Genomic DNA, 20,020 nt, shown 5'->3' with positions numbered 1-20,020 from the left:
AGAAATTGAATGATAAAACTTTTCCACTGGAATTTTTTTTGTTGTTGTTGCCATGAGGGGTTTTTCATTTTCTATTTGTGATGAATAATTCTTCCTGAGAACTAAAGTAAAATTCAGAATAAAATCCTTCTGAGAGTGAAGAGACAAAATTTTATTTGGAATAAATAGTTTCCATTCTTGTTCAAAATAGAATATCTTTATCCAGTATGTCTGGATTCCTAAAGTTCTAAGTTTGAGTAAAACTATAAATTATAGTCATTCATCAACCTCATTATCAATTGGACATAAAGGAGAAAAATAGAAAAGGCAAATAGGGGCTTATTTTTTTTCTAACTTGGCATAATTAATTTCTCTTTGGCTTATTCTGTGATTCCTCATTTTTTTTGAAGTATTCATTACATGATTTTAAGCTTGTTTACAAAATTTATTACTTAGATGATTTTGAGAAGTTTGCTATCATTATTCCTACTACATGCTTGTTGTTCTATGGAAGATATTTTATAGAAAAATACTTCTGATATGTTCTATAGTGTACATGCACTTGTGAGGTTTCCATGGACTAAAATCTGGAAGTAGAAAATTTAATTTTTATCTATGGCTATCTGATGGTTGCCAGGTAGACAGTTGTCTTTTGAATTATGAACTCTTGTATATTAAAGACATTTATCAAAGATTATAGAGCTTTTTCTCAAGTTTGCCAATATTTAGGTTTTCTTTTTGCTGATTAGTCCTCTGAAAATCTAGTCAGAAAGGTTCTGGAACCTCCTGGGCTGGACTAAGGAATCTCTGCTCTAAACTTTGTTGTGGCCTGAATATGAAAACTAACTGCCCTTCATGTGGCACTCTGTTGTCCTCAGTTTCCAGGAGGATGGCTCATTTTCCACTAGGTCCTTAAGAGGGCAGTGCAGTGAAGCCTGGCTTTAGAACTGAAGCTTTGGTTTTGGGAAGAGCAACAACATTTTATTATTTGTATATTCTAGAAACTTCTCCTCCCCACCCCCCGTTTGGTTATTAATCTTTATCTTTCACAACCCATGGGTGACAATAACCCACTGCACAGAATTTTTATCAAAAGTGAATGAAAGAAAAAAGATAAAAGTACTTTATCAGAAAGTGCTCAAGATGTGAGCTGTTATTATTTTTAATTTAAAGTCACCTTCTTCTATTTTCCCTTTTCAGTTCCTATTTAATCACTCAGTAGGGAATATATTGAATCTTTACTGAAGGTCAGACCCTGGTCAGGCGCCAGGTTGTAGTGGTTACCCCCTACCTGCAGCTAACGGTCTTGTGTGAAGTCTGACTTTACAGAAAAACACATTAGTAAATATGTAAATTGTGACTGGTGATAAAAACTGAGGTGGAAAAATATCGTTTCTAGGAAAGGATGTAATGAAGATTAACTTGGGTTGTGGATCAAGGAAGGTCTGCTTGAGGAACTACCATGCCATTTTACGCAGGATTATGAGGAAGAGCTTAAGGAGTGGCCCAAACTGTCTTCCCAGAAGAGGAAACAACATGTGCTGGTACCATTGGGTGGACAGCAAGTTCAGAGTGCTGAACACATCCAGTGACAGCCAGGCCAGAGTGGCCAAAGGGTAATGAATTGGTGGGGACATGGCAGGTGAAAGAGGCAAAGGGAGTCACAGGTGATACCATATTAAAGTTTTGGGGTTTATCACCAATTCAGTTGGAGGCAATTAAAGTATCCGGAGCAGGTGAGTGGCATGAGCTGATTTATGAGTCAAAGAGTCTAAAGCTCAAACACAAGTCAAATCATCAGCCATGACTGTAATATTGATATTTAAGTAGCTTAATGACTCTTGTGAATATATAGATACTCATAAATATCCACATAATTTGCAAAAATTTACAAAGGAAGTCAAAATTCATCATGAATCCCATCATTCAGAGAAAAACCACTTTTTACACTTACTTTTTTTCATACAGTATGCACACATGCTTATGATTTTATATTCACATAATTAAACTATATTGTTTTTTCCTCCACTGACTGTAGTAGTAAAACTCAACACATTGTGGTCATCTTTCCATGAAAACAGGCTGTTCATCCATATGCTTAATGGGTGCTTCCTTATTAATTACTCTAATTGGCTTAGACTTTTAACTGTTCCCAATTTTTGCTAACATTCTGATAGGATGGGGCATCCTTGTGCATCTTTTTATTCAGAGGCATATTTCATTGTGTGATTATTTTATTAAAATTAATGTATGAAAGGGAAAATACTACATTAAACTTTTTGTACATGTTAGGTTTTCATACATATTGCCAGTCACTGGAGTGTAATGAATCATGTGAAGAGGAATCAGAATTTTCCCCCCCTACACAAATAACTGATAACTTACTGAAAAAATAGGATGGTACTTTATTTATTTATTTATTTATTTTCCACTTTTTAAATTGGTGCAATATAGTGGCACATATTGATGGGATTTGTCATTACATATTTGTACATGCACACAATTTAACAATATAATTTGGCCAATATCACTCCCCAGCATCCCCTTCCCACTTTTCCAGCCACTGGCTCCTGGATCCCTTTCCTCTATAGATCTACTTTGATTTTTAGGAGATCTGCCCCCAATATTCTTTTCCTTTTTCCTTTTTAGCTTGTGCACATGGGCCCTTGACCTTCTGAGTTTGACTTATTTTGCTTAACATGATGGTCTCTAGTTCCATGGGATGGAATTTTAAAACAACACAAATATCGATTTTACTCTTCTCAAATATAAGCCTTGTTTTTCCCACTTTTTTTTTTTTTTGGTCTATATCCATGTCTCTTTTCTCTTAGTGGACTTTTTTTTAGAGATAGTAACTTCTGTTTTAGACAACAAGCTTTTGTCCCAGTTTGACTACCTACTAGTTAGAGAGCTAAAAGCAATTACTTGTTGAAGTAGTAGCTGTAATTTTACTTTAAAACATTTCAATGGCAGAGATGTTATGATATGAAGATATATGTGGGTGAGTGTAACAAGTTTTAATCCAGGCCTAGTTAACATTTGAAGTAGTTTAATCCAGAGTACACTAGTGCTTAGTTAACATAAGTGTACTTAGTTGACATTTGAAATACACTAATCAGGTAGCCAAGGCCTTGGCTACAAGCTTTCAATTACTGCTGTCTCCATCTATATTAGAAGGTCTTCAATTGCCATAATAACCAGTGGGAATTATATTTCATTAATGAAATGCATACTGTACCAGATATGTGGATTGGTTAGAAATATAGGGAGGACCCTGGCAGCTCCACCCTTGTTGCAGATACAGAGTTAGAGGCACCCTGACTCCTTCAATTCTTCTGTGTCTTGCACTATTCAGATTTTCTGATCCAAACCTGATGCCCCTGAGTCAAACAGAAGCTCAGTTAAATACTGCTTCTTTGATATTGCTCCTCCTTCCCTGAGGTGATATTTCATGCAAAGTTCTCTTTGGAGATTCTAAGGGGCACAGAGCATGGACAAGGCTAAGCTTCCACAAATAGATTTTACATGGTTTCTGCAGCCAAATAATTTGTTATGGTTAGGATCTTAAATGTGCCCCAAAGTTCCATATGCTAAAGTCTAGTTTTCCAACCTATGGTGCTTATTGGGGGCTGGCAAAACCTTTAGGAGGGGTAGCCTAGTACAAGGAAGCTAACTAATGACCCAAGTCATTGCGGGTGTGCTTTTGAACAAAGTATTAGAACCCCTAACCTTTTCCTCTTTCTCTTTGCTTCTCGGTTGCCATGAAGGGAGAAGTTCTGCTCTACCATGTGCTCAGGCCATGATATGCTGCTTTTCCACAGTCCCAAAAGCAATGTAGCCAGCCAAACATAGACTGAAACCTCTGAAACCGTGAGTCAAAGAAAAGTTTTCCTTCTCCTAATTGTTTATCTCAGTTATTTTAACACACTAGTGGACAGCTAATGCATCATTGTTTGGAACACAGATGGTCCCTAACTTTAGCCTGGTTCTGCATATGACTTTTTGACTAGACAGTGCAAAACTGATACACATTTTTTAGAAGCCATACTTCTAATTTTGAAGTTTAAACTTTTTCCAGGCAGTAATAAAATACTCTTGGAATGTAAAACAGTGCCAGTGAGCTGCAGTCCCCAAACTACTTCGTGATTATTATACTGATATACTACATTGATCTGTGTTGCTAAGTTATGATGTTTGGTAGGGTAGCTGTATTAAATAGATTTGCAATTTAACAATATTTTCCACTTTTGATGGGTGTATCAGGGTGTAACTTCATTGTAAGTTGAACAGCATCTTTAATGCTGAATTTACTCTGAAATGTGTGTTCTTTGTGTCTATGGTAACTAGAAACAAGATGTCTATTAGAAAGAATCTGATGGCTTTGCAGGTCAGTTCATAATACTGGGAATATCTTGGAAGTTACATCTAGTCTTTTTATGAAAGACTATACTTCTAGCCAGAGGACTTTCAGGGCCTTGAAATTGCTGGGTCCCCTTGTAGCCTTGGGCAGTGTCTGGACTGAATTGAGGTTGGTCACAGAATTCTCTCCATGCCCCTGCCTTTCTCAAAATATAAAGTCTATACCAAAAATAATGGCAAGAACTTCAGATATTATTACAGTTTTCATGAAATTGTCAAATCATTGGCAAAGCTTGAGTAAACATCCCTCTAAACTAAGTCTTCTTTCATGTATCTTGTCCGCCTTCCTCTCCTCTTTCTTTTCCTCTCGTCCCTTTCCTTCTTGCTCTCTCCAACTTTCCATTTGCTTTTTGTTTTTTTCTCCATTTTCCCACTTCTGTAAGGCCTCTAAAATCCCATGTATTTATTATTCATACCTTTACAGCAAAATAAAAATGTTTCTCATATATGCCTCTTGTTGGCACAGAGCTGTTCTTGTTATAAGAGAAAAGGGTTGGAGCCATTCCCTTTATCAACACTTTGACAAAAAGTCTTACGAGAAAGCATTCCTCGCCCATAGTACGTTTTCCCCATAACCCTGTTTCATTGCAGCTTTGCCCACCCTCACGTTGCACTCCCACCCCAGTCCACCATCTCAAGGCAACTAAAGACTTTTAGTAGTGTTGAAAACAGTGTAAGGCAAATATGTACTGCAAGGGTGTGTTCCAGGGAGAAATATTTCCCAGGGCATATTTGAGTCTGCATTCCATTTCCTGCAGAGTGGTGTCAGCAAACAATTCCAAGTGTGAAAAAGACATTTTGGTTCATGTTTACAGGGCCCTTGGATGTACTTATTTTTTTTCTTTAGGGGAATAGGTTTAACTGTCATTAAGATCTTTTAACTAGAGCATGGAGACTGTGCCACTTTAGGCTTGCCCTAGCTCAGATCTATAAAGATCTAACTGACTGAAGTAGGAATGTTTCTTCAACTCCTGTGATGTGCTTTAACATTTCAACACTTGTGCTTCCCACACTCAATGTTCATGAAAAATTACTGCCTTTTACAAAGTGCATTGTCCATCACAGCCTGCGCAGGGAGGGAATAGGTAACCATTAGAGGGGTGGGCCAGCTGGAAATAAAAACTAGAATAGTAATATTAGGAAATGAACACAAAAGATGAGAAATATAATTTTCAAAGTGGGGGCATTGATGGGTGGAAGAGACCAGTTGGGTCTGATCCTAAAAAAACAGAAAAGCTCATGAATACTTTTTTTATTGTGAATCATACCAAAGGAATTTATTGTGAGGAAGGGTTCATCAAAGGTGGAGGGAAGTGGGCCTGATTGGGAACTTATCACTGTGTAGTAATTCTTCCTCCTCCAGGCAGCTGGTGCCACAAGGCTAGTTAAGCATACTAGTATCTCTTTCACCCCAACATAGTAGGCATCTGAATTCAAAGCTATTATAAATTCCACACCTGGCATGGAATCTGCCCCATTAACAGCAGCTTCCTGCAAGTGAGCATGTCTTTCAGCATGTTGCACTGAGAGAAACCCAAAAAGGCAGTCTAGCTGTCCAAGGCTATGGAGTTCAAAGGATTGCAATTTATTTTTGTTGACAACTTAGGTTATTTTTGATCCCCTTAACCTTGCAAAGTGTGGGTAGTATACAACATGGAGAGGTAGCATGTTCCAGTAGTTAAGCTCACAGAAGAAATAAGTCTGATGTTGCTACTAACTCTTAGCTTTTGATGATTACGCCCCCTTCTAAATTTTAGTTGCCTCATTTGCAAAATGGATATAATAAAAACACTTATAATATGGTTAATAAATTCAAATGAGATAATATACCTAAAGTGTCTAGTAAGTAATTCAATATATGTTAGTCATCATCTTCCTTATTATTTGCAATTGGAGTTGCTGAGATTTAAAACTATATCAAACTTCCAAGTTTATGTGTGATTATACATATTTTCATGATATATCATACATAAATGGAGTATAATTTCTCATTTTCCTGGTTGTACATGATGTTGAATCCCACCAGTCATGTAGTCATATATGTACATAGGGTAATAATGTCTGATTCATTCTACTATTTTTCCTACCATCACACCCCCTCCCCTCTCTTCACTCCCCTCTACCTAATATAAAGTAACTCTATTTTTCCCTAGCCCCCACCCCTGCCCTTAATGTGAGTTAGCATCTGCAAATCAGAGAAAATATTCAGCCTTTAGTTTTGTGAGATAGACTTATTTTGCTTAGCATGATATTCTGTAGCTCCATCCATTTACCAGAAAATGCCAAGATTCACTCATTTTAAAGGTTAAGTAATATTCCATTGTGTATTTATACCACATTTTCTTTATCTATTCATCTGTTGAAGGTCACCTAAGTTGGTACAATTCTTAACAATTGTGAATTGAGCTGCTATAAACATTGATGTGGCTACATCACTATAATATGCTGATTTTAAGTCCTTTGGATGTAAAATAAGGAGTGGGATATCTGGGTCAAATGATGTTTTAATTCCAAGTTTTATAAGGAGACTCCATACTGCTTTCCAGAGTGGTTGCACCAATTTGGAGTCCCATTAACAATGTATGATATATCTTTTCCATTAAAACCTTGCCAACATTTATTGTTCATTGTATTCTTGATAATTGCCATTCTGACTGGAGTGAGATGAAATCTTAGAGTAGTTTTGATTTGCATTTTTCTAATTGCTAGAGATGTTGAACATTTTTTCATATAATTGTTGATCAATTGTATATCTTCTTTTGTGAAGTGTCTGTTCAGTTCCTTAGCCCATTTACTGATTGGGTTACTTGTGTTTTTTTGGTGTTGAGTTTTTTTATATATCCTGGAGATTAATGCTCTATCTGAGATGTATGTGGTAAAGAATTTTTCCCATTCTGTAGGCTCTCTGTTAGTATTCTTGATTGTTTCCTTTGTTGTGAATAAGCTTTTTGGTTTGAATCCATCCCATCTATTGATTCTCGATTTTATTCTTGCAACTTTAGGAGTCTTGTTAAGGAAGTCAGATCCTAGGCCAACATGGTGAAGATTTGGGCCTACTTTTTCTTCTGTTAGGCACAGAATCTCTGTCCTAGTGCCTAGGTCTTGATCTGCTTTGAGTTGAATTTCTGCAGGGTGAGAGAAAGGGGTTTAATTTCATTTTGCTACATATGGATTTTCAATATTCCCAGCCCCGTTTGCTGAAGAGGCTATCTTTTCTCTAGTGATTGTTTTTGGTGCCTTTGTCTAGTATGAGATAACTATATTTACGTGGGTTTGTCTCTGTCTTCTATTCTGTACCATATTTCTACATGTCTGTTTTGGTGCCCATACCATGCCATTTTGCCATTTTTGTTACTATGGCTCTGTTGTATAGTTTAAGGTCTGGTATTGTGATGCCTCCTGCTTCACTCTTCTTGCTAAGGATTGCTTTAACTATTCTTGGTCTTTTATTTTTCCAAATGAATTTCATGATTGCTTTTTCTAGTTCTATGAAGAATGTCATTGGGATTTTAATAGGAATTGCATTACATCTGTATAATGCTTTTGTTAACATGGCTATTTTGACTATATTAATTCTGCCTATCCAGGAGCATGGGAGATCTTTTCATCTTCTAAAGTCTCTTTCAATTTCTTTCTTTAGTGTTCTGTAGTTTTCATTGTAGAGGTTTTTCATCTATTTTGTTGGATTGTTTCCCACGTATTTTATTTTATTTTTTTGAGGCTATTGTGAATGGGGTAGTTTTCCTAATTTCTTTTTCAGTAGATTCATCAGGGATACATTTGATTTATGGGTATTGATTTTATATCCTGTTACTTTGCTGAATTCATTTATTAGTTCTAGAAATTTTCTGGTAGAATTTTTTGAATCTTTTAAATATAAAATCATATCATTGGCAAATAGTGATAGTTTGAGTTCTTCTTTTTCTGTTTAATTTCTTTCTCCTGTCTAATTGCTCTGGCTAGAGTTTCAAGGATGAAATGGTGAATAGAAGTGGTGAAAGAGGGTATCCTTGTTTTGTTCCAGTTTTTAGAGGAAATGTTTTCAATTTTTCTCCATTTATAATTATGTTGGCCTTGGTTTTAGCATATATAGCTTTTATAATGTTGAGGTATGTTTCTAGTATCCCAAGTTTTTCTAGTGTTTTGAACATGAAGGGGTGCTGTATTTTGTCGAATGCTTTTTCTGCATCTATTGAGATGATCATATGATTGTTGTCTTTAAGTCTATTGATGTGATGAATTACATTTATTGATTTCTCTATGTTGAACCAAACTTATATCCCTGGGATGAACCCCAATTGATTGTGGTGTACTATCTTTTTGATATGTTTTTGTATGTGATTTGCCAGAATTTTATTGAGAATTTTTTTTATTTATGTTCATCAGACATATTGGTCTGAAGTTTTTTTTTGTCTGGTTTTGGTATCAGAGTGATATTAGCCTCATAGAATGAGTTTGGAAAAGTTCTCTCCTTTTCTATTTGATGGAATACTTTGAGGGGTATTTTTGGTGTTAATTCTTCTTTGAAGGTCTTGTAGAACTTGGCTGAGAATCCAACTTGTCTTAGGCTTTTCGTGATTGGTAGGCTTTTGATGGTGTTATCTATTTCACTACTTGAAAAGTGATCTGTTTAAATTGTGTATGTCCTCCTGATTTGGTTTGGGTAGGTATGTGTGTTTAGAAATTTGTTGATGTCTTCAAGATTTTCTATTTTATTGGATTGTAAATTTCAAAATAGTTTCTAATTATATTCTGTATTTTAGTTGTATCCATTGTGATAATTCCTTTTTTATCACATATTTTAGTAATTTGAGTTTCTCTCTCTTTCTCCTTGTTAGCATGGCTAGGGGTTTATGAATTTTATTTATATTTTCAAAGAACCAACTTTGTTTTATCAATTTTGTTTATTTTGTTTCAATTTCTTTGATTTCAGGTCTGATTTTAATTATTTCCTGTCTTCTATTGTTTTTGGTGTTGACTTGCTCTTGCTCTCCTAGGGCTTTGAGATGTAATGTTAGGTTGATTTGTTGACTTTTTATTCTTTTAATAAATGAGCTTAATGAAATAAACTTTCCTCTTAATACTGCTTTCATAGTGTTCCAGAGATTTTGATATGTTGCATCATTATCCTCATTTATATTTAAGTTTTTTTTTATTTCATCCTTGATTTTTTTCTGCTATCCATTCATCATTCAATAGTGCATTTTTTAATCTTTTATTTTTATTTTATTTTTATCATTGGTTTATTATTTCAATTTATTGATTTGATAGAATATAGGGCATTATCTCCATTTTTTTGTATTTAATAAGAGTTGCTTTGTGGCATCAGATATGGTCTATTTTAAAGAAGGATCCATGTGCTCTGGAGAAGAAAGTGTATTTGCTCATGGATGGATGCAATATTCTATATATTGTCTGTTAAGTCTAAATTATTGATTGTATTATTTAGTTCTATAGTTTCATTATTTAGCTTTTGTTTGGAAAATCTGTCCAGTAGTGAGAGAGGTGTATTGAAGTCATCCAGTATTATTGTGTTGTGATATATTTGATTCTTGAAATTGAGGATGGTTAGTTTGATGTTCATAGGTGCTCCATTGTTTTGGACATAAATCTTTAGAGTTGTTATGTCTTGCTAATGTATAATTCCCTTAAGCAGTATGGAATGTCCATCCTTGTTCTTTTTGATTAATTTTGGCTTGAAGTCCACTTTATCTGATATAAGGATAGAAACCCCCACTTGTTTTGTGTGATCCATATGAGTGATATGTTTTTATTTCCCAACCTTTCATCTTCAGTCTGTAGATATCTTTGCTTATGAAAGTGAGTCTCTTAGAGACAGCATATTTTTGGATCTTATTTTTTAATCCAATCTGCCAGCCAGTGTCTTTTTATTGATTACTTTAGGCTGTTAATGTTCAAGGTTATTATTGAAATATGCTTTCTATTCCCAGTCATTTTGGTTTATTTCTAGGTTTTAATTTGACTTAGTTTCTCCTTTGATTATTCCTTTAGTATAGATCCTCCCTTTGCTAATTTTCACTTTATTTTTTTTTTCACTTCATCCTCATAGAATACTTTGTTAAGAATGTTCTGTAGTTCAGGCTTTCTAGTTGTAAATTCTTTTAATTTTTGTTTATCATGGAAGTTTTTTATTTAATCTTCAAATCTGAAGCTTAATTTTGCTGGATATAAAATTCTTTGTTGGCATACATTTCTTTCAGAGCTTGAAATATATTATTCCAGAACCTCCCAGCTTTGAGGTTGAGAAATCAGTTGAGATCTGAATTCTTTTCCCCATACATAAATTGATTTTTTTTTCTCTCATGGACCTTAAGATTCTATCCTTATTCTGTATGTTAGTCATTCTCATTATAATGTGTCTTTGTATGGGTCTCCTGTAATTTTGTGCATTTGGGGTCCTGTAAGCTTCTTATGTTTGATTTTTCATTTCATTCTTTAGGTTTAGGAATTTTTCTGATATTATGTCATTGAAAAGACTGTGCATTCATTTAATTTGTATCTCTGCTCCTTCGTCTATCCTAATAAATCTTAAATGTGGTCTTTTCATGTTATCCCATAATTCTTATAAGTTGCATTCATGGTTTCTTACCATCTTCTCTTCATGGTCAACTTTAATTTCAAAATTATATGTTTTGTCTTCATGCCCTGAGGTTCAATTGGTCTAATCTGTTGTTGAATTTCTCCTTTGAATTTATAATTTGGATTATTGATTCATTCATTTTGATAATTTCTGCTTTTTTTTAAAGAATCTCTACCTCTTTATTGAGGTAACCTTTTACTTACTGTATTTTCTCTTTGATTTCACTCCTTATACTCTCTTTTTCTCTTTTACTTTGCAGATCAGTTTAACTATGTACATTTTAAACTCCTCCTGTGGCATTTCTTCTACTGTGGTATCAGTGGATTCTGTTATTGGAGCATTTTGATTTTTTGGGGGTGCTTTGTTGCATTGTTTTTTCATGTTGTGTGTTTTCCCATCTAGCAGTATGGATCTGAGGCAATACAGATTATACCCTGTAGACTTTTAGTGTCCCTGAAGGTTTTTAGTGCCTCATCTTAAGCACCCAATGTAAACCATATACAACCTTAAACCTAATAGCTCCTATTAAGACATCTACAGTTTTCTTGAAATAAACATAAGTGATGAATTGAATTATTATCTACAATATAAACAGTAAGTTTTCTAAAAGGGTATACAATTTCAGTGATGGCTAAAGAGAGAACAGAAGTGTGGGTTGTGATGTTTTTGAGGGAGGAGGAGAGAAATTAGAACTAAAAATTTATAAGAGTGGAAGAGGAGTTGATAGAGATTGGATGTTAGTAGGAGAAAAGATAGAATCTAGGGAAACATAAGTGAGAGAAAAATATATAAAAGAAAAAAATTAAAAATATAAGAATACACAACAAAATGGTAAAATACTATTTATATATCACAGTTTTCAAAAAACTGTTGCATGAAAATGGTTTCAGATATGGTAGAGACGTTATAGAGAAAAAATCTTGATGGAAAATTGAACAGTTTCTGTTGGTGTTCAAAAGTTTCTCAGTTTCCCTTCTTTGATAGGTGGGGTTGTCTAGAGTCTGATGGTAGCTCCAATCTAGTGAGTGCCCTCACACCTTCTTCCAACCTTCTTCCTGATGTAGCCAGTCCCTTTCATCCCTGGGCATTTCAGGACTTGCAAAGCTGGGGAAAGCTGGCCTCTCTCTAGCCATTCAAATTTGTGTAATCCCCACCTCCCCCTCTCTCTAATTTTTCATGGGATTACCAAGCCCAGACTGGCCCACACAGACCTAATCACTATCCCATGGATCTGGGTTTCAGATACCCTGGGCTTGGCCACATTGAAGTCCCAAGATCACTATGCCCTTCCAACTTGCAGAGAGACCACCAGGGATAGGCTCACACAAAGAAGCAACCCTTAAAAGAGGCAGCAACCCTGAAAAGAGCCACCAGCACTCCCTGCAAGAAAACCTCAGGTGCAGGCAAGCCTGCAGGAACCCTGACACTGGACCTTCAGGCCCTGGCCAGTATTCTCAGAGGTGCCTGTGCCCCAGAATGGCAGTGGTGGCAAACCTGCTGGTGCCCTGGCCCCCTAGGGCCTGGCCAATGTCCTACAATGGAGGCAACCAGTGTGATCAAACCTGCAGGTACCCTGGTGATGGACCTGTAGGTGACAGCAGGTCAGTGGCAGTGAGTGGCAGGCAGCAGGCCACTTTGTTGGTTGTGATAACAGTGGTGGTGGCAGCAGGCATCTGGAAAAGAGACCTGTAAGTGTCCGCAGTGGTGTCAGCAATAGCTATGATTATGTTTAATGATAAAGTTAACAGCTAATCAGAGCTAACATTTTATATTAATTTCTAAAAATACTTGTGTACTATTCAAAGTACATATTTCATATGTACTTATACATATGAAACTTTTATTGCCCTGACAATCTTAGGGGATTGTTATGAGTATTATCATTATCCACAGTTGGAGGTAATATCTTTCTACTTGGAGGGAGAAGTTTTTTCTGAGTAGAAAAATCGAGATTTGGTAATAGAGATTCTGCTATATTTTTAAAGTAGGAAATGGTAATAATTCTGTGAATGGACTAGAGGATCATGTTTATTTTCTCTGCCATGCCATTTTGACTTAAATAAGAGCAGCTCTTAATCACTTGGGTGGGGGCAGACCACAAGTCAGTTGGCCCTTACTTGTGTTGTCATGAATAATTCTATCTGAAGGCTTGGCTCATTTGCTCCTTGTGATTTCATATCAAATAAAATTTTACCTATCAGGTGTTTTAAATATTGTAGTTTAGACCAGAACTTGTCTGGTCCAGTCAATCACTTGTGCATACCTGAATAGGTTCTGGTTGCTGCTGTAGATTGCCCACTAACAGCTACTAATGGAGTAAATAGACATGGAGAAGAGTTGTATGTAGAACCCAGATCTACATACAATGTTTTCTTTATGCTGAATTAGTTTACTTCAGAAATGTTTCCAACACAGGGAAAGTGAAAAGCATTACTCCCAAGAATCAAACCAATGCAACCATTAAAGCCTAATAAAAGTGTATTTGGCTAAGAAAGCCAATAGGACCTCATTATTTGAGTGAAAGTTTAGTTTGTGTTTTATTTCTCTTAGCTTCATCTTTCAATGAATCATAAATAAGAAATTCCAAGTAATAAATACCCTGTACAAAATGCATTTTAATAATCCTAAAGGGTTTCATTACTGTGGCTATAAACGGGAAATGTAAATTATGGTGATACGCTAACCTTCATTTTTCAGCTTCAGAGGTTCTGGTTCTGCTGGTATAAATGCTTTAAGATTATGCTATTTACAGAATAAATTAAGTTGGTCTGGATAAATGGAATGTCCTTGCTTTTGAATATCTAGAAGATAATATCAAAATCTTGCAGCTCTGTTTTATGATACATAGTGTTGTGTGGTTTTGAATTTTGTTTTAATGGAAACAATCCATACATCAAGGTAATAAATTGGTAAGTTACCCAAGAGAAACCAAACAGCTGTTTTCAATAATGTAGGTAAATTCTAGTCATGGGAAAATCTCTATTACTGCCTGAGCTGTTAGAACAGTATTGTACTCTAAGCAGGCCCTGGAACTAGCAGGCAAATCCCTGTACTCAATCTGTACTCAACCAACTGCTCTTTTTAAATTTAATTTTTATTTTTGGTTCTCCTTTTTCACCTTTCATTCCAGTAAAACTGGAATTTGGAAATAGCTTGTACTTCAGGAAAAAACTGTGCCACTGTGTATATTTATGATGGTTTGCTATTAACCAGGGATGGGTTTTATAATCACATGTAGCCATATCCTCAAAATCCTAGACCAAATGCCATCTCTTCCATAAAGCTCTCTACTTGAGTGATTATTGACTCATTCTCTGAAGTCCTTTCTAAATGGTTTACTTAGTCACAGATAAGAGACATTATATAAATTATTTGTTGGACCTGCACACAATGCTGATCTTTCAAAAAGCTGTATTTTATGAGGACAGGGATCATGTCTTACCCTCATAGGCTTTTCCCAAAATAATTTTGCACAGTGCCTTATTTGCATTGGGGATTCAATAACTGTTCATTGACTGTGGGTTTCCAATGAACTGGTCTAGTCCAGCCAATCATTTGCTCATACCTGAAAAGGATCTGTTTGCTGCTGTAAATGCCCCAGCTACTAACAGATTATGGTAGGTACTAATGGAGTAAATCAACATGGGAGCGAGTTTCTATAGTTTAAAAATTAGATCCTATAGTATTCTTGAAATTGCTTCATAATGCTTGTATCCCATAGATAAGTTTAGCTTCTGTTCTAAAATATTATATATGTATTATATATTGTATATCTTTTTTCTGGGCTCTATAGTAACTTTCATTATTCCCTATGCACATCCCCTAGTATCCTGCTTCAACCCCAAAGTTTTCAGGTTCCAGTTTTCCTTTTACCTATGGGGAAAGAATGCATATTTTTAAAATTTATTCTAATTAGTTATACAAGCAGAGTGCATTTCAATGCATTGAACATAAATGGAGCACAATTTCTCAATTTTTAATAAACACAGAGCTACCTTCTTAGAACATGATGTTCAGTGTTTCTTCTAGGGATATTTTTCTTCTTTCCTAGGACACTATCCATGCTTCCCATGGATCCAAGTTCACCATTTATTTATGAAATGACTCAAAAGTTACCTCTGGTGAAATGCTGTACCTGATGAAGTCCACTCGGCCTGTTCACATAGGCATTCAGAGTTCCTTCAGGATTTATGTGGATTATATATAGTCGATCACTTCAATGCTCATACATTTACTTATTCACTCAGCAAATACTTCCTGAATCCAAATCATGTGTTGGATGGGCAAGTGAAGTTATAAAGATGCCTCAGGCACCTCATGTTCTCAAGAAATGTATGGCTTAACAGGAAAGATTGCATACACCTGAGTGCTCAGGTAGTTGAGCCAATATCACAAAAGAGTAAGTATGAAACATGCAGGAGCACAGAGGAAAGAGAACTTGCTTGAAGTTCCTAAATTTTGAGGCCCAATGGGTAGATTGGATTCATATACTTACTTACTAATTGCTTTGTGATATTTTCATTGTAGACTAGATGTCAGACTTATGTGAATAGAAGAACATCTTTTCAGTGTTCCCAAAGAAAATCCATTCCACTGAGCATTTCTGAGAATTGAAGATTATACTAATAGTCACTCAAGGGAGAAGGGAGTGAGCTTCACATTGTACATTCAGGGAGCTCCTTTCAATTCCACTAGCCCAGGCTCTCCATCTGCCTGTTTCTCCTGCCTCTTCTGCCAGCCTTCAAGCAGGAGCTGCCTTTACCTGAAGTCCTTCTCTTGATGATCTGAGCCTGGCTGGCTCTGGCCTCTTACCTCCACTGCCTTGCTGTTTTCCCTGCCTCCCCCTCTCAGTAGGCACCATTGACCTCCTTTGAGCGGTCTCATCCACTACATAATGCTATATTTGTCACAGGCCATTATTACATTTTGCTGCACACAACCATCCTCAGCCTTCACCCTCCTCAGAATTCAGAGAAAGACTCTAAGTAACAACATTTTTGGCTATCTTGTGATCATTTCACATGCACGTGTTCTGTCTCTCATTTGCATTATAACTTCCTCAAGGGGATAGACCACATTTTCTACCTGTTTGTTCTTTCCTGAAAAGAGAAGACCTGGAATGATGCTCACTGTAAGGGCCATTGTGCTCAGGTGCCATTCTGCCAACTGTAACCAAGTGGTATTTCTGCCACTGACATAATAGCTGCTGTCTTAGGCCACAAAGAATTTTCCTTTTGAGGGCTTAAGAGACCCTCAGAGACAGAAGCTGCTTCTGGCATCTTGGACTGCACAACAAAACTTGAATGAAAAATGATTACATCCCCTGGGGAATATCATGAAGGAACTGAAGACTACAAAGGTGAGATAAAGACAGTTTCATTTGTGACCATAAGATATCATCCAATATTAGCCAAAGCTAATATTTATTATGGCAACTTGACCCTTCCAGGTTCCAAAAAGAAACCATTGTGACAAATCCTATTCATTAACTCCAGTGGAGCATGCTGACACGTGACATGCACATATTTCCACCATCACTGTCAGAATTTATTTCCATGTGTTATATTTTATGGACATAATAAATGTACATATGGTCTTTCCCCCTCTTTATGGTCTAATTGCTATAAATAGCCTAGAGGACTTTTAAATGTATGATGTATTGAACCATCATGTTTTACAAGGTTGTTTATTCCTGTCTTCTGAAGAAACACATGGGATTAAAAATTTCTGGAAATGAGAGTCTAGCATTCAATGAAAACAATACTGACAACATATCCTATACATAACATTAACAACATGTAAAAACACTTATCTTGTCCTCTAACCACACAGGAAAAATAAAATGTCTAGCTGATGATCATTCTTAGGTTAAAACATATTTGAACCTTAAAAGCAAAATTGAAAATATTTAAATTAGATCTACCAGCCATGGTTAGAGGAAACTATAGGAAATACTCTTTAAAAACTGTTTACTTTTTATATTTATTTATAATGCAGATACAGAAAGGCTAACAACAGCTCTAGGTTTTTAGATTCCAGAAACAAGCAAATAAAGTAAATAAATAAAATAAACCTCAAAAGTAAACAAAGGAATAGTGTTTGAAAGTAGGACTATTTAGGAAACTAATATTTTAACAAACAAACAGACATTAAAAAAAAACTTGCACTGGTTACTTAAAATTCTGAGTGTTTGTGGCAGGTACATCTCTGATGTATAGAAACCAAAGGGTTCTTGATGCTTACTGAGGACCACCAAAAATCAGAGAAACAATGTGATGCATGAGGCTAATTATTGGCAGGCTTTGTCAAATACTTGTGCCTGTAAGTAGAGATCCGGGGCTCTGTCAGTCCTTGCTCTCCAACATCCATTTCAACATTTCTCCTGACAAGAAGCCATTTTTGGAATGATTATTTTTACAATAAATGTTGTGATTTTTCTCATTGTAATTAGATTTAGACTGTCTCTAACCACTCATATAGTCTCATTCTGTCTGCTAAAGCATCATAATCTATTTTCTTCCTCTTTTGCATATTGACCGTCAGACATTTGCTTTGAAAATTATGGCAGGATAGAGGTGCCATGAGATAGACTTTGGCATGGGGATTCAGGAGTACCCAGATCCAGCCTTGGACCAGTTGGCCGTCTTCCCTGTGGAATCTCTAAAGAGACAATCACATAGGAAAAAAGGAACAAAAAACAGATTTATTATTAATTAGCTTGGTTTCTTGCCAAAACATTAATGAAAAGCCCTAATTATTTGGTCCAAAGGCATAGAGGAACCTCACCCACTCCCAAGTCTCAAATCCAAATTGTTACAACTAGCAAACAAAAGATAGAAGGGTTGGAATGGCTGAACTTGAGCAAGGAAGGAGAATTGGTGAGGCAGTGTTAGAGAGGAGGGTGGCTATAGTTGTTTTTACCACTTGGAGCAGGATGAGGCTGGAAGACCATCACAGAATAAAGAGAAAGGGGCCAGAGCTGGTTTTCATGTATCTGCTCATGGTGAACTTAGAGCTTTGACAGCATGGAGGCTTGAGGAAAGAAAAACTGTACGTGAATAATAACCTTTAAAACCACAGTGTTGCTGCCTTTTAGCAGTTATGGTTCAAATGGCTGTTATCGTTTTATTAACCAGTCTAGTACTCTCTTGTATGAATGATGAGGTCAGAGTAACCTTCGTTAGAGGATAGAGAACAGGCTCTGCTTCCACCTCAAAGGTGACCATTATTGTCTCCCTGCCTCAAATGCCCAATTATTTGGTACAATCTCCACATCTTTTTTATTTTTTTTATTTTTATATCTTGCCGCAGTCCGGCTGCAGCAAAATAACCGGGGGGTGACGAACAACTTGTGTAGGTTGATACAGCAGGAGTAGGAGCCCTTTATTGTAGGACCGAAACGATATTTATACATTCCACACAGCTTATCTAATCTAATTAGCATAAACTAGATACATCAGTCAACCAATAAGGAATCTCCACACTTAATGGCTCGCTTTTGTTACTTCTCAAACCATTCCCTCTGGCATTTTGCCAGGTATCATCCAGACTTGTTTACAGACTCTAACATTTTCCAGGCACCATCCTGACTTGTTTATAGACTCTAACAATATCTGACAGCAGAATGCATTACAATTCTTATTATACATATACAGCACAATTTTTCATACCTCTAGTTGTATACAAAGTATATTCACACCAATTTGTGTCTTCATACCTGTACTTTGGATAATGATGTCCATCACTTTCCACCATCATTTCTAACCTTTGCCTCCTCCCTTCACCTCTTACCCCTCTGCACTATCTAGAGTTCATCTATTCCTCCCATGCCCCCTCTCCCTATCCCACTATGAATCAGCCTCCGTACATCAAATAAAACGTTCAGCATTTGTTTTCTTGGGATTGGCTAACATCTATGGATTTTCTTGATTTACTACATAGTAACTTTATCAAAAAGTAAATAAAATTCATTTATTCATGTATTCACTCATCCACAAATATATTTTAGAGCTAATTATGACTCTCCTGCCTCTTCCTGGAGTCTTCATTGTAGCTGATAATTTGATCTTCAGCCACTTAGTCTCCAGGCTAAAGGCTGGAGATTTATCTCAAATCACCTCGTTCCTTTTTTGTGTTCTCTTCCATCCAATCAGTTGCCATATTGCCTCCCGTCATTCTGCTGTTATGACGGTTGTAGTGGTTGGGTTCCATAACAGTTCCCTAACTGGTTCTCCACTTCACCATCTAAACCACAAGTTGGACAATTTTACTCTCCTACTGACAGTCCCCCAGTTGTTTTTCACTGTAGACAGGATTCAGTCCCAGTTCTTTCTGTATTTACCTCCAACTTCATGGCTTATACTATTTGTCTGGGTTTTTTCCTATTCAGAACATTGAACAGCTCGTAACTCTTAGTATATGCTATTCCCCCATCTCCCATGCCTTTTCTCAGTGCTGTCTCTTGAGTGTAATGTCAGCCCACACTTCTGTTGCCATGAGTATTAAATAACATAGTACAAATAAGGCACATCGAGTAGAAGGTGGTATATTGTACATGTCCAGTGACTGTTGGCTCTGAGAGCATTTAACCCAGAGGTTAAAGGGGCTGCTCTGGCTTAGATATGAAGTATCCCTCAGAAGCTCATCTGTGAAACCATGGAAGAATTTCCAGAGATGAAATGATTAAATTATGAGAGGTGTAGTTTAATTATCAGATTAATTAACCAATATGGATTAACTGAGTGGGAACTGTAGGGAGGTAGGGTGTGGCTGGATGAGGTAGGTCACTGACGGGGCTCCTTTGGTGTTTATATTTTGTCCCTCATGAGCAGAGTGCTCTCTCTGCTTCCTATCATATCCTGAATTGTTTTCCTCTTCCGTGCTCTGTGCCATGCTATTCTGCCTCACCTGGGCCCAGAGGTATGGTGTCAGCCATCTATAGACTGAGACCTCTGAAACTGTGAACCCCTAACAAACTTTTCCTCTTCTAAACTGTTCCTGTCAGGTATTTTGATCACAGTG

Source organism: Marmota monax, unplaced genomic scaffold (genome assembly GCF_021218885.2).
Source record: "Marmota monax isolate L192 unplaced genomic scaffold, Marmota_monax_Labrador192_F-V1.1 WCK01_AAM20220418_F8-fsc00048, whole genome shotgun sequence".
Lineage (NCBI taxonomy): Eukaryota > Metazoa > Chordata > Mammalia > Rodentia > Sciuridae > Marmota > Marmota monax.
Note: the sequence above shows the minus strand (reverse complement) of the source record.